Source organism: Populus alba, chromosome 15, assembly GCF_005239225.2.
Source record: "Populus alba chromosome 15, ASM523922v2, whole genome shotgun sequence".
NCBI classification, from domain to species: domain Eukaryota; kingdom Viridiplantae; phylum Streptophyta; class Magnoliopsida; order Malpighiales; family Salicaceae; genus Populus; species Populus alba.
In genome coordinates this window covers 11,763,110-11,776,964 of record NC_133298.1, presented here as the reverse complement: position 1 = coordinate 11,776,964, position 13,855 = coordinate 11,763,110, and the positions used below count along the sequence as shown (strand labels likewise).

General features: G+C 36.2%; 1 pseudogene; it reads left to right on the top strand.

The window, feature by feature from the left end:
- Nucleotides 1–7,311: 7,311 nt before the first annotated feature.
- Nucleotides 7,312–13,855, top strand: LOC140954614 (uncharacterized; annotated as a pseudogene).

Below are 13,855 nucleotides of genomic sequence, written 5' to 3'. Positions count from 1 at the left end.
TCTTAATTTCGCATCGAAATTTTTAATTATCCTCCATATTTTTTGCGGTCCGTCAGTAATTCCGTCGGTACTCTGACTTGGTCAGAGGCTTATTCAATGCAGACCCTTTGGAATTCGAACATTCCGTCAATATTTTTGTCGGTAAAATTTGCCCACCGATAAATTACCGATGAATATATATACGTCAGTGAGGTCATTAGTTATTGTGGCATTTTGGCATAATTATTTCTGAACTCTCTGTGAGATGCCGACGGACATAATGACGTTGGTAAGTTCGTCGGTGATGGTGGCATTTCACGTAATTATTTCTGAAATCTGTGTGAGATGTCGACGGATATAAATTCGTCGGTAAGGGTGTCGGTGATTATGGCATTTCGCGTAATTATTTGCAAACTCTATGTGAGATACCGATGGATGTAAGGCCGTCGGTATGGTCATTGGTAAGTTTGCATGTTAGAGGAAATGTTGTATTTGTATTGTCTATTTACCTTCCTGCAAAAACTTAAATGATAAATTGTTCATCGCATAAAACAAAAACAATAGTGCTTAAACAGTAAATATTTTGTGTTACAAAATATATCATCCATAATCTAAATTACATGAAAAAAGGGTTTTACATACGGCAAAGAATTGTAGTTAGTCGGAATTTTCTTCTTCTTCCTCATCAATTGAATTGTCATCACCTTCATTGCAATCTTCAATATGGATATCATCTTCTTCATCGACATTTGCTTGTCCGCTAGAGCTCAGAACAACATTCAATTCCTCTGCGTCAATATCAATAAGACTATCATCGAGAACATGAAAATTTGAATTTTATTCCAATTCAATCGAAGGAGCAACTCGATATGGTTCAACCAACTCACTAACTTGAAAGACTTCATCTCGCACACTTGTGTCTTCGTTTTCATCCTGAACAACCTCGACACGACACCGTGGTTTTGTTTTTAAAATGGACAACCAATCAACTCTTGATCGATCCTTTCTAAATAAAGGGGTATATGTGTAATAAACTTGTTGACATTGCTTTGTGAAAACAAAGACATCGTTTATGTTGCAGAGTCTAGCTTTTGAGTTGATTTCGACTAGACCATGGTGCGGATCAACTATGATTCCTCTATCCGTCGTGTCATTCCAATAGCATTTGAATAAAAAAACACTTTATTCTGCTTGCTATGATATTGTAGTTTGATGACCTCTTCTAATTTACCATAGTAGTCAACTTCTAACTCACTACTTGTGGATCCCTTAACACAAACACCGCAGTTGTATGTCTTTTTTCCTTGCCCGTATTCTTCAGTATGGAAAACATATCCATTGATAAAATACCCATTGTAGCACTTAACTTTTCTTTAAGGCCCGAGGCTTAATGAAGACAATGACTTAGACGTACTCCTTCCCATTTGATAAACCTTGTATATATGTAATGTACATCAATAAATGATAAATGAACGAGAATCTCGTAATGACATGCATACGTACACTAATTTTGCAAGTTAGAATGAGTTTATGATAGTGCTTACATGTGTTCTGAACCATGTGGCAAATTGTTCATCTTGTAATTGAAAGATCTGGGATTCGGCCAGCTGCGAATTATTGGAGAGAAAATATTGTTGATGTTGCCTGCAAGTGATAATGAGTGTATGATATCACAATATATAATTAGCAGTATATTACTGAAAAACTTTAATTAGTATTACACATATATAAACTTATTGAATAAATGGTCTCAGCTCATCATAGTTAAATAAAACATAGTTGTGTGCTTGTTTGAATTCTATTTCCGACAAATATCTTCCTCTTACGGCATTTTTAGGTGTGAGTCGTCCAGTATTGGAGAATATTGACAATACTGGAGTTCCCACTGGAAGGCACTTCACCGCCATCATCATGCCATGGAACGCGATTGATTCTTGTTCTCAAATGAGGTTCGAAATAGTACGAGATAAATATTGAGATCTCTTCAACAATATAGGCCTCAGATATCGAAGCCTCAACATGCGCCTTGTTCTTAACCTTTTTCTTGAGACTAAACAAGTACCTGTATTGAATTACAATTCAAGTATTTCCAATTAAGAAAAACATATAAAATACTTTTAGATATGAATTCCATTGCAACTGTAATATCTAACCGTTCGAATGGGTACTTCCATCTATACTAGACCGGTCCTCTAGCTTTTGCCTCAAATGGTAGATGTATAGGGAGACGCTCCATTGAGTCAAAAAATGAAGGAGGGAATATCATCTCAAGTTTGCATAGTGTCTCGATGATATTCGTTTGAAGCCTCTCAATGTGCTTAACATTCAACTTGCTAGAGCATATACTATGAAGAAATGACTGATCTCCGTTAGTGCATTTTATATTCCCTTTGGCAACAAATCACGAAAAGCTAATGGGATGAGTGTTTGCATAAACACATGGCAGTCATGACTCTTCATTCCATACAATCTGCAGTCCTCTATGTTAATAAGCCTTGATATGTTCGATGCATGTCCATCTGGAAAACACAGACTCTTAAGCCATTTGTAGACTAGTAATTGTTCGTTTTTCTCTAACATGAAGCTTGCCCTCGGTTTTGCAACTCATGACTCCTTATAAACCAACTCTATATTTTTATGGTTACAGTATAAAGCTATATCCAATCTAGCCTTGAAGTTGTCCTTTGTCTTCCCCTTCACATCTATGACGGTGTTGAAAATATTCTCAAACACGTTCTTTTCGATATGCATGACGTCAAGGTTATGGCGGAGAAGATTGGTTTTCCAATAAGGAAGCTCCCAAAAGATACTTCGCTTTACCCAATTATGGGTCAAACCAAAACCATGAAACTTTTGCTTACCTGATTGAAGGCCAAACACAATGTCACCATACTCTGATATAACATGATGCAATTCTTCACCAGAAAGACGCGGGGATTGATGCAACCATATTATTCGATAGTTTCACCCACATTTAACTAGTGTTTTGCCTATGTTTTATATATAAAATGGCTTGATATTCTTTGTTTTATGTTTTGAAGGCACTTTTGGATGAAAGATGCAAAAAGGAGTAAATTGAAGGTAATTGGCAGATTTGATGTTCAGTCGATGTTTTGTGCAGAACGTGAGCTCTAAAGGTCGAAATGAAGTGATTCCAGTGGCATTAAAAAGCTAACATCCATACCTTTCTGGAAATATAAGGCAAGACAATAAAATAAGGAAGAGCATGGAAATCACAGCTTTCAAAGTCAAATCTCGCAATCTGCCAATGTTGACCTTCGGTCAGTCCGACTTGAATATCTAGAGATACAAAAGTCCAATTGATGCAAAGTCAATTGGTTTGGATTCCTGACTCAAAGTTCTGTAAACGCTCCAAATTTTAGCCAAAAACGATGTCATATGAGGGAGATATGATTTTTCAAAGATGACAACTGAATTCTGCCAGCAAACAGGTTTCGTGAAGAAACGAGTGTAGATTACGTTCCGAAGCATCTAAACCGACATCCAAGTTTTTATTTCAGCAATGTAGCTCCTCTAAGTCAAAGCTTGAAGATTTCATGCAAAGTTATTTCTCCTTTTTTAGGAAAATAGTTATTGAACTACTTAAATGTAAATTATCTACTTAAGGGAGGACTATTTTGTAAAATAGAGATTAGGGTTTCCTAGCGTATAAAAAGAATGAGAGAAGAGAAGGGGGGCAGCCACCCAAGAGGAAAAAAACGCCCCCCTACTCTAAGAAACCCTAAATCATGTATTCTTCCATCTTTTTGATTAGTTGTTCAATAAACATGCAAGGCTAAACTCATTTTCTTGGTTGCAAGGACACGGAAACCTTCGGATTTCAAGAACTGTGAGATCTATTCTACCTTTTCTTTTCAGTTTATATGATGAATATGTTTGTTCTCCTATGCTTATTTTTCCTATGATTGTTTATTTTAATTGCTAGAGCGGACTCTAAGTTATTATTATAGACAATTTATTGCTAAGTTTGATATCAAAACCGGAGTTGTGGTATATGAACTTGTGAAGCAACTGAGTTTAATAATTGTAGCGGATCTACGTTATTAATCTTAGGGAGAACATTCGATCAAAGCAACATAAGCAGACAACTTAGTTGTTAAGATAATGAATTTATCTAGATCTTAAGGCTGCCATTGGATTAAATCATTAGTGCGGACACTGTGATTATTTGTTGGTTAGGGTTAGTTATACGGCGGATCCGTTAATTAACCAACGTTAAGAAAAGATAAAAATTCAGAATATAAACTGGAATTTCATTTCAAGGATCAGTTCTGATTTCTATAGGTGGATGTGTGATTGTGACCAAGGTTTGTTCTCTTGATAATTTTATGATCTTATTAAATTTTGTTTGATAGTTTTTTTGTTTTATTTTTTCTTTAGCCTATATAACATCCAACCCCCCTAAATTGCATAACGTATAGCATAAAAATCTGAACTAAATCTTCCTCGTGGGATCGACCCCTTGCTTGCTCTATACTATCTTGTGTGTTGTGTTTGAAGCTAGGGTAAATAATTTGTGCGGCCGCGACATCGCAGCAAATTTTGGCGTCGTTGCCGGGGAATGTAATTTTAGTTGATTCTTGTGTTTTTACTGTTATTTTTAGTTGCTGTGATTATTATTTATATTTCTGAAAAAAAAAAAAGAGAAACAGAATTTTTGCTTGCGGCGGTACTGTTCACTTGCGGGAACGGTACTGTTCAAAACAGATTTTTTGGTGGAATTAGGTTTCGGTCTTTTGTTTCTTAAAGGAAAACGACGTTCTAAACAGAACTAGTGGTACACCACTAGCCCTGCTCTATCAAGGCCAAATTCCGCTGTTTTCTAGGGTTTTTATGCAGTTTTAGTTTTCTAACGTAAGATTTTCGTACAATTTGCATTGTTTTCGATCTCTTGCGTGGTTGGTTTCTTTTGAGTTTTCTTGATGCTTTATGCCAATAACCCGTTCTACTAATCAAAGTCAAGTGCAGTTAGATCTCGAAATAGAAAAAACTTTACGCAGGTTACGAAAGGAAACTCGCCTCAACACCATGGCTAATGCACGACAACAAACACTCAAGGAGCTTGCTGCTCCTAACGTGGAAAATCAGCCATTGTGCATAAACATCGACAATAGTGTAAACTTTGAGCTCAAATCTGGTTTTATACATTTGCTACCAACATTTAATGGTCTTGCAGGAGAAGATCCTCATACGCATCTCAAGGAGTTCCATATGGTTTGTGTTGGCATGAAACCGAATGGAGTTGACGAAGAACAAGTTAAGTTGAAAGCTTTCCCTTTCTCTTTAAAAGGGGCAGCAAAAGCATGGCTTTTCTCCATTCTCCCAGGTTCAATTGGAACTTGGAATGGCATGAAAAAGATCTTCCTTGAGAAGTATTTCCCAGCATCTCGAGTTGCCAACATAAGAAAAGAAATATGTGGGATTCGACAATCTCATGGAGAGACACTTTCCGAGTATTGGGAAAGATTTGAGCAACTATGTATTCAGTGCCCTCATCATCAAATACCCGATCAGCTGCTCATTCAATATTTCTATGAAGGATTGATACCTACTGACCGTAGTATCATTGATGCTGCAAGTGGAGGGGCATTGGTAGATAAGACACCCGAGGCTGCACGCCAATTAATCTCAAACATGGCAGCCAACTCAAAACAGTTTGGCACTCGTGGAGACTTCGCAAACAAACGAGTAAATGAGGTAAGTATTTCTAACCTTGAGAATAAAGTTAATGATCTTACTTCTCTTGTGCGTTCTTTGGCTTGTGGCAATGTACAACAGGTGAAAGCTTGTAGCATATGCTCCTTACAAGGACATACTTCAAATATGTGCCCAACAATGCAAGAAGATTTGAACAAGCTAATGCAGTTGATGGAGCATTTAATGGACAACCTCAGCGTAAGTATGATCCTTTTTCCCACATGTACAATCCTGGATGGAGAGATCATCCTAACTTACGGTATGGGAACCAACCTCAACAAGGCAATCAAGGCCGACAATTCCATCCCAATGGATTTCAATCCCAACAGAATTATCAAGCAAGACAACCCCCTCCATTCACAAACTCCAATGTTATGGGGTCGTCATCTAATGATGATCTTCGTGAGATGATGAAAACTTTGGCTTCTAACATTGTGACTTTACAACAAAATGTCATGTCTTTTCAACAGGAAACAAGGTCAAGTATTCACAACTTGGAGAAGCAAATGGGGCAAGCAGCTTCAAGTGTAGGGAAATTGGAAGCACAAATGAATGGAAAATTTCCCTCCCAAGCATTGAATCCAATAGAGAATGTTAGTGCGATCATGCTGCGGAGTGGGAATGAACTTGAAGAGAAAAGGTTGAAACAAATTGAGATGGAAGAAAAAGAAGAGATAGAAACTGAATTGAGTACAAAGAAGGAACATCCTCCTCCTCCACAAACTGAAACATCGACCAACACTCCAAAGGTAAGTCCTCACTTAATGAATTCCATTTTTAAAACAATTCCACCCTTTCCTGTGAGTTCTTCTAGGTCAAAGAAAGAGGACAAAGAAAAAGAGATTTTAGAGGTCTTCAAGAAAGTAGAACTCAACATTCCTTTACTTGATGCTATCAAACAAATTCCTAAGTATGCCAAATTTTTAAAAGAGTTGTGTACTACCAAGAGAGCTTTCAAACTGAAAGGTCATGAAATGGTAAGTATGGGTGAAGTTGTATCTGCTGTTGTTCAAAAGAATATGCCTTTGAAGCAAAAGGACCCAGGTGCGTTTACTATCCCATGTGTTATTGGTAATGCTAGTTTTAAAAGGGCCTTGTGTGATTTAGGTGCATCCATTAGTGTTATGCCCAAACATGTTTATGATTCTCTTAGTCTTGAGCCTTTGAATAAAACTAGCATTGTAATACAACTTGCGGATCGGAGTTTTGTTTACCCACTTGGTGTGATAGAAGATGTCCTAGTCAAGATTGATAGTTTGATCATTCCATGTGATTTTTATATTCTTGATATGGAACATGACTCTTGTGATTCATCAAACAGCACTCCTATATTGTTTGGGAGACCATTCTTGAAAACTGCCAATACAAAGATTGATTGTGGTAAGGATACTTTGTTTATGGAAGTAGGAGATGAAAAGATTGAATTTAATTTTCATGATGCAATGAAATATCCTTATAGCAATGTTTATTCTATCACATGCTATGACTAAGTTGATAATTTTGTGCAACAAGTTTTTGATTTTGAGTGTGAGGATGGATTAAGTGTAGCCTTGAGCTATGGCTATGATTTTACCGATATAGAAAAGATGGAGAGGCACGTATGTGTTCCCCAAAATGTGCACGAATCAGCATTGGCTTTGCAATCTTTGCAAACTGTTCCCCATGGTAATGTCTTTGTTGATTTAATACTTTCACATAAAAAGCTTTTGCCATCTATTTTACAGGCCCCCGAGTTAGAATTGAAACCTTTGCCCGATAATTTGAAGTATGTATTCATTGGTGAAAACAACACACTTCCCGTTATTATAGCAACAGGTTTGACAAATACGCAAGAGGAAAAACTTGTGAAGTTGTTGTGTGATCACAAGACGACCATTGGATGGACTTTAGCTGACATCAAGGGCATTAGTCCCTCAATGTGTATGCATCACATACTATTGGAGGACAATGCGAAACCAAGAAGGGAAATGCAAAGGAGGTTGAACCCGCCTATGATGGAGGTAGTGAAAGCTGAAATTTTGAAACTGTTAGATACAACAGTCATTTATCCCATCACGGATAGTAAATGGGTAGCGCCAATCCATGTGGTGCCCAAAAAGACCGGAATCATGCTGGTGAAAAACAAAAAGGATGAGCTCATTCCTGCTCGCATCTCGAGTGGATGGAGAATGTGTGTTGATTATAGAAAGCTAAATCTTGCTACACGCAAAGATCATTTCCCATTACCATTCATGGATCAAATGCTTGAACGTCTAGCAGGTAAGTGTTTTTATTGCTTTCTTGATGGATATAGTGGATACAATCAGATTGTTATTAATCCTGAGGATCAAGAAAAGACTACATTTACATGTCCATTTGGTACATATGCATATAGGAGAATGCCCTTTGGTCTCTGTAATGCACCTGCAACTTTTCAAAGATGCATGATGAGTATTTTTTCTGATTATGTTGAAAGAATAATTGAGGTTTTCATGGATGATTTCACAGTGTATGGTGATTCTTTTGATAAATGTCTAGAAAATTTATCTTTGATCTTGAAAAGGTGCATTGAAACCAACCTTGTCTTAAACTATGAAAAGTGTTATTTTATGGTAGAACAAGGAATAGTTCTTGGGCATGTTGTGTCTTCACGTGGATTAGAGGTTGATAAAGCTAAAATAGACGTTATTTAATCATTGCCTTACCCCTCTTGCGTGAGGGAAATTCGTTCTTTTCTTGGCCATGCAGGTTTCTATCGACGTTTTATCAAAGATTTCTCGAAGATTACATCACCCTTGTGCAAACTATTAGCTAAAGAAGTGGATTTTGTGTTTGATCAAGCATGGAAAGATGCCCATGATGAGCTTAAAAAGCGTGTCACATCTGCACCTATCATCCAACCACCAAATTGGGATGAGCCTTTTGAGATAATGTGTGATGCGAGTGACTATGCGATAAGGGCTGTCCTTGGGCAAAGAATAGGGAAGAATTTGCATGTTATCGCTTATGCTTCCCGCATGTTGGACGGAGCACAATGCAATTACCATACAACTGAAAAGGAACTTTTTGCAGTAGTGTTTGCTCTTGAAAAATTCAGGTCATATCTACTTGGTACAAAAGTCATTGTTTTTACTGACCATGCAGCTTTAAGGTATCTTTTGAAGAAAAAGGAGTCCAAACCAAGATTGATTAGGTGGATCTTGCTTTTACAAGAATTTGATCTTGAGATTAAAGACAAAAAAGGTGCCGAAAACCATGTGGCTGATCACTTGAGCCGACTAAGGACTAAGGATATACAAACCGAAACAATACGAGAGACATTCCCTGATGAGCAGTTGTATGTGTTACATTCCTCTACAAGACCATGGTATGCTGATTTGGTGAACTATTTAGTCACCAAAGAATTCCCTCCAGGTTTGTCTACATCCCAAAAAGACAAGTTACGAGCTAATGCTAAATATTATTTTTGGGATACTCCTTATCTGTGGAAATTTTGTGTGGATCAAGTAGTTAGGAGATGTGTACTACAAGATGAATTTCATTCCATTCTTACCTTTTGTCATTCTCATTCTTGTGGTGGGCATTTTGGAGCAAAAAGAATGGCCCACAAGGTACTTGAAAGTGGTTTTTATTGGCCTTCTATTTTTAAGGATGCATATCATTTTTGCAAATCATGTGAAAAATGCCAAAAAACAGGTAATATCACTCATAAGAATCAAATGCCTTTAATGAATATTATTGTAAGTGAAATTTTTGATGTTTGGGGTATTGATTTTATGGGTCCATTTCCTTCTTCTTTTGGCAATCTTTATATCCTTCTTGCTGTTGATTATGTGTCCAAATGGATTGAGGCAAAAGCCACACGAACTAACGATGCTAAGGTTGTTTTAGATTTTATCAGGACTCATATATTTGACAGGTTTGGAATCCCTAAAGCTATCATTAGTGATCGTGGTACTCATTTTTGCAATCGTTCAATGGAAGCATTGTTACGCAAATATCATGTGACTCATCGGACTTCCACAGCATACCATCCTCAAACAAATGGCCAAGCTGAAATTTCAAATCGAGAAATCAAGTCCATTTTGGAGAAGACAGTGCAACCCAACCGGCGAGATTAGAGTCTACGACTTGGTGATGCACTTTGGGCTTATAGGACTGCTTACAAATCACCTATAGGAATGTCACCTTATAGGATGATTTATGGAAAAGTATGTCATCTACCGGTGGAGCTTGAACACAGAGCTTTTTGGGCCATTAAAAAATGTAACATGGATTATGATGCTGCCGGGATTGCAAGAAAGTTGCAATTGCAAGAGCTGGAAGAGATTCGAAATGATGCTTATGAGAATGCAAGGATTTACAAAGAAAAGACTAAGAGTCTCCATGACCGAATGATTATAAGAAAAGAATTTAATGTTGGGGACAAAGTCCTTCTTTATCATTCGCGTTTGAAACTTTTTCCTGGAAAGTTGCGCTCCCGTTGGATTGGACCCTTTGTTGTTTCTAATGTTTTTCCTTATGGTGCAGTTGAAATTACAAGTTTAGAAACCAACAAAGTACTCAAGGTAAATGGGCATCATTTGAAACCTTTCTATGAAGGTTGGAAGACAGAACTCACCGTTTCTGTAGAGTTAGCTGAACCAATCTATGAAGAATGAGCATGCCAAATGTCAAGCCAATGACATAAAACAAAAGCGCTTATTGGGAGGCAACCCAGCACAAAAAGAAAAAAAAATCAGATTTGCTTTCTTTTTCGTTATCTTTTATTTTTTTGCATTTTAATTTATTTTATGTCATTCTCTTATGTTCCTTTGCTTTTATTTCAACATTGAGGACAATGTTGTGTTTTAAGTGTGGGGGTATTGAGAGAATTTTGGTTTTCTTATTTTAGTTTTCTTTGTTGTTCTTAAAAAAAAAAAAATTATGTTTGATCTTTTTAACTCCCATTGGTTTTTGAGAATATGAGTATTATTTATGAGAATTAATTGAGATAGATGAAGATATAAATCAAATGAAGGAGTATGCATGCAAATTTTAAGGTTTAATTGGTTTAGGGATTGACTTTGAGAATATGCCATGTTGACTTTATAGTGTAATACCAATGCAAACTTTTGAGCCTTGAACATTATATTCTTTGATTGTGCATTCTTTCAATGATATGCATCTCTAGAACTTGCTTCATATCTTGTTGAGATTACATTCGCATTACACATATACATGGAGATGATAAAGGCAATAGGAATTTTAATCACTTGAGAGCCAAAAAAAAAAAAAAGCCAACATAAAGCATATTATCCTTAGTAAGCCCCTTTTGAGCTTGTTTATCTTTTACTTTGCTTTATCCATGTATAAGCCTTAACTTTATATATGTTTTCCTTTCCCCTGGCCAAGGATTAGTAGAGCATATACTTGTGATATCTTATGGAATTATGGTTGGAAATTATGTGAAAAGAAAGAAGAAGTGATGCTTGATGAAAATATGGGCAAGTTGCCAAAGGTGAAAAAACAAAAAAAAAATACAAAAAAAAAAAGAGAGAAAGAAAGAAAGAAAAGAAAGAAATGTTCCTTTATGTTCTTAAGATTTTATGTTGAAAGAGCTTGAAAAAAAAAAAAAGTTAAGCATTGGTGATTAAAGATGGAAAATTTATGTGCTTTGATGGAATATCTTGTTTGAAATATCATTTTTTAGAATGCTCTACTTTCTTTGGTTTGAACCTTCTCTTTTACTCTCTTTTACCTCACCTTAACCTTAGCCCCATTACAACCGGAAATAAGACCTTTTGATTTCATGCATTGCTTGTAATATGTTAGTAATGGAGATGAGATTGAAGAGCAAGCTTATGGTAGAAACATATTCATTGATTGAATTTGAGAGATTTAAACACATAAGCCCTAAACACGTGAGTGTTGGAGTGTATATCAATGAGAGGACCTATCACTTTGGCATGGCATAGATTTCATTTAAATCCCGCAATTAATTGAGTTTTGAAGTTTGCATGTAAATAAATTCATGAAAATTTATACTCTTTATCCTTCTTAATTGTGTTCTTGTTTATAATGCATATATTTCTTGGATATTGATGGGAGATTAGGAGATTGGTCATAATGATTTGATTTAATTTAACTTTGATTTTGATTTTACCTATCCTTTCTCGAGGACGAGCAAGAGCTAAGTGTGGGGGTATTTGATGCAACCATATTATTCGATAGTTTCACCCACATTTAACTAGTGTTTTGCCTATGTTTTATATATAAAATGCCTTGATATTCTTTGTTTTATGTTTTGAAGGCACTTTTGGATGAAAGATGCAAAAAGGAGTAAATTGAAGGTAATTGGCAGATTTGACGTTCAGTCGATGTTTTGTGCAGAACGTGAGCTCTAAAGGTCGAAATGAAGTGATTCAAGTGGCATTAAAAAGCTAACATCCATACCTTTCTGGAAATATAAGGCAAGATAATAAAATAAGGAAGAGCACGGAAATCACAGCTTTCAAAGTCAAATCTCGCAATCTGCCAGTGTTGACCTTCGGTCAGTCCGACTTGAATATCTAGAGCTAAAAAAGTCCAATTGATGCAAAGTCAATTGTTTTGGATTCCTGACTCAAAGTTATATAAACGCTCCAAATTTCAGCCAAAAACGATGTCATATGAGGGAGATATTATTTTTCAAAGATGACAACTGAATTCTGCCAGCAAACAGGTTTCGTGAAGAAACGAGTGTAGATTACGTTCCGAAGCATCTAAACCGACATCCAAGTTTTTATTTCAGCAATGTAGCTCCTCTAAGTCAAAGCTTGAAGATTTCATGCAAAGTTATTTCTCCTTTTTTAGGAAAATAGTTATTGAACTACTTAAATGTAAATTATCTACTTAAGGGAGGACTATTTTGTAAAATAGAGATTAGGGTTTCCTAGCGTATAAAAAGAATGAGAGAAGAGAAGGGGGGCAGCCACCCAAGAGGAAAAAAACGCCCCCCTACTCTAAGAAACCCTAAATCATGTATTCTTCCATCTTTTTGATTAGTTGTTCAATAAACATGCAAGGCTAAACTCATTTTCTTGGTTGCAAGGACACGGAAACCTTCGGATTTCAAGAACTGTGTGAGATCTATTCTACCTTTTCTTTTCAGTTTATATGATGAATATGTTTGTTCTCCTATGCTTATTTTTCCTATGATTGTTTATTTTAATTGCTAGAGCGGACTCTAAGTTATTATTATAGACAATTTATTGCTAAGTTTTGATATCAAAACCGGAGTTGTGGTATATGAACTTGTGAAGCAACTGAGTTTAATAATTGTAGCGGATCTACGTTATTAATCTTAGGGAGAACATTCGATCAAAGCAACATAAGCAGACAACTTAGTTGTTAAGATAATGAATTTTATCTAGATCTTAAGGCTGCCATTGGATTAAATCATTAGTGCGGACACTGTGATTATTTGTTTGGTTAGGGTTAGTTATACGGCGGATCCGTTAATTAACCAATGTTAAGAAAAGATAAAAAATTCAGAATATAAACTGGAATTTCGTTTCAAGGATCAGTTCTGATTTCTATAGGTGGATGTGTGATTGCGACCAAGGTTTTGTTCTCTTGATAATTTTTCTGATCTTATTAAATTTTGTTTGGATAGTTTTTTTGTTTTATTTTTTCTTTAGCCTATATAACATCCAACCCCCCTAAATTGCATAATGTATAGCAATAAAAAATCTGAACTAAATCTTCCTCGTGGGATCGACCCTTGCTTGCTCTATACTATCTTGTGTGTTGTGTTTGAAGCTAGGGTAAATAATTTATGCGACCGCGACATCGCAGCAAATTTACCCAATAAGGAAGCTCCCAAAAGATACTTCGCTTTACCCAATTATAGGTCAAACCAAAACCATGAAACTTTTGCTTACCTGATTGAAGGCCAAACACAATGTCACCATACTCTGATATAACATGATGCAATTCTTCACCAGAAAGACGCGGGGATGCAACATCTTTTTCAACTCTACCAACAAAGAAATCTTTTATGTTCTTTCTGAACCTGTGATTAAGTGGCAAGAAGCGACGGTGACAGTCAAAAAAAGAAGCTTTACCTCTGTTTGCTAGCGTGAATGCCTTGTTGTTTTCCATGCAGTATGGACATACGAGTTACCCATACATGCTCCAACAAGAAAGCATTCCATAA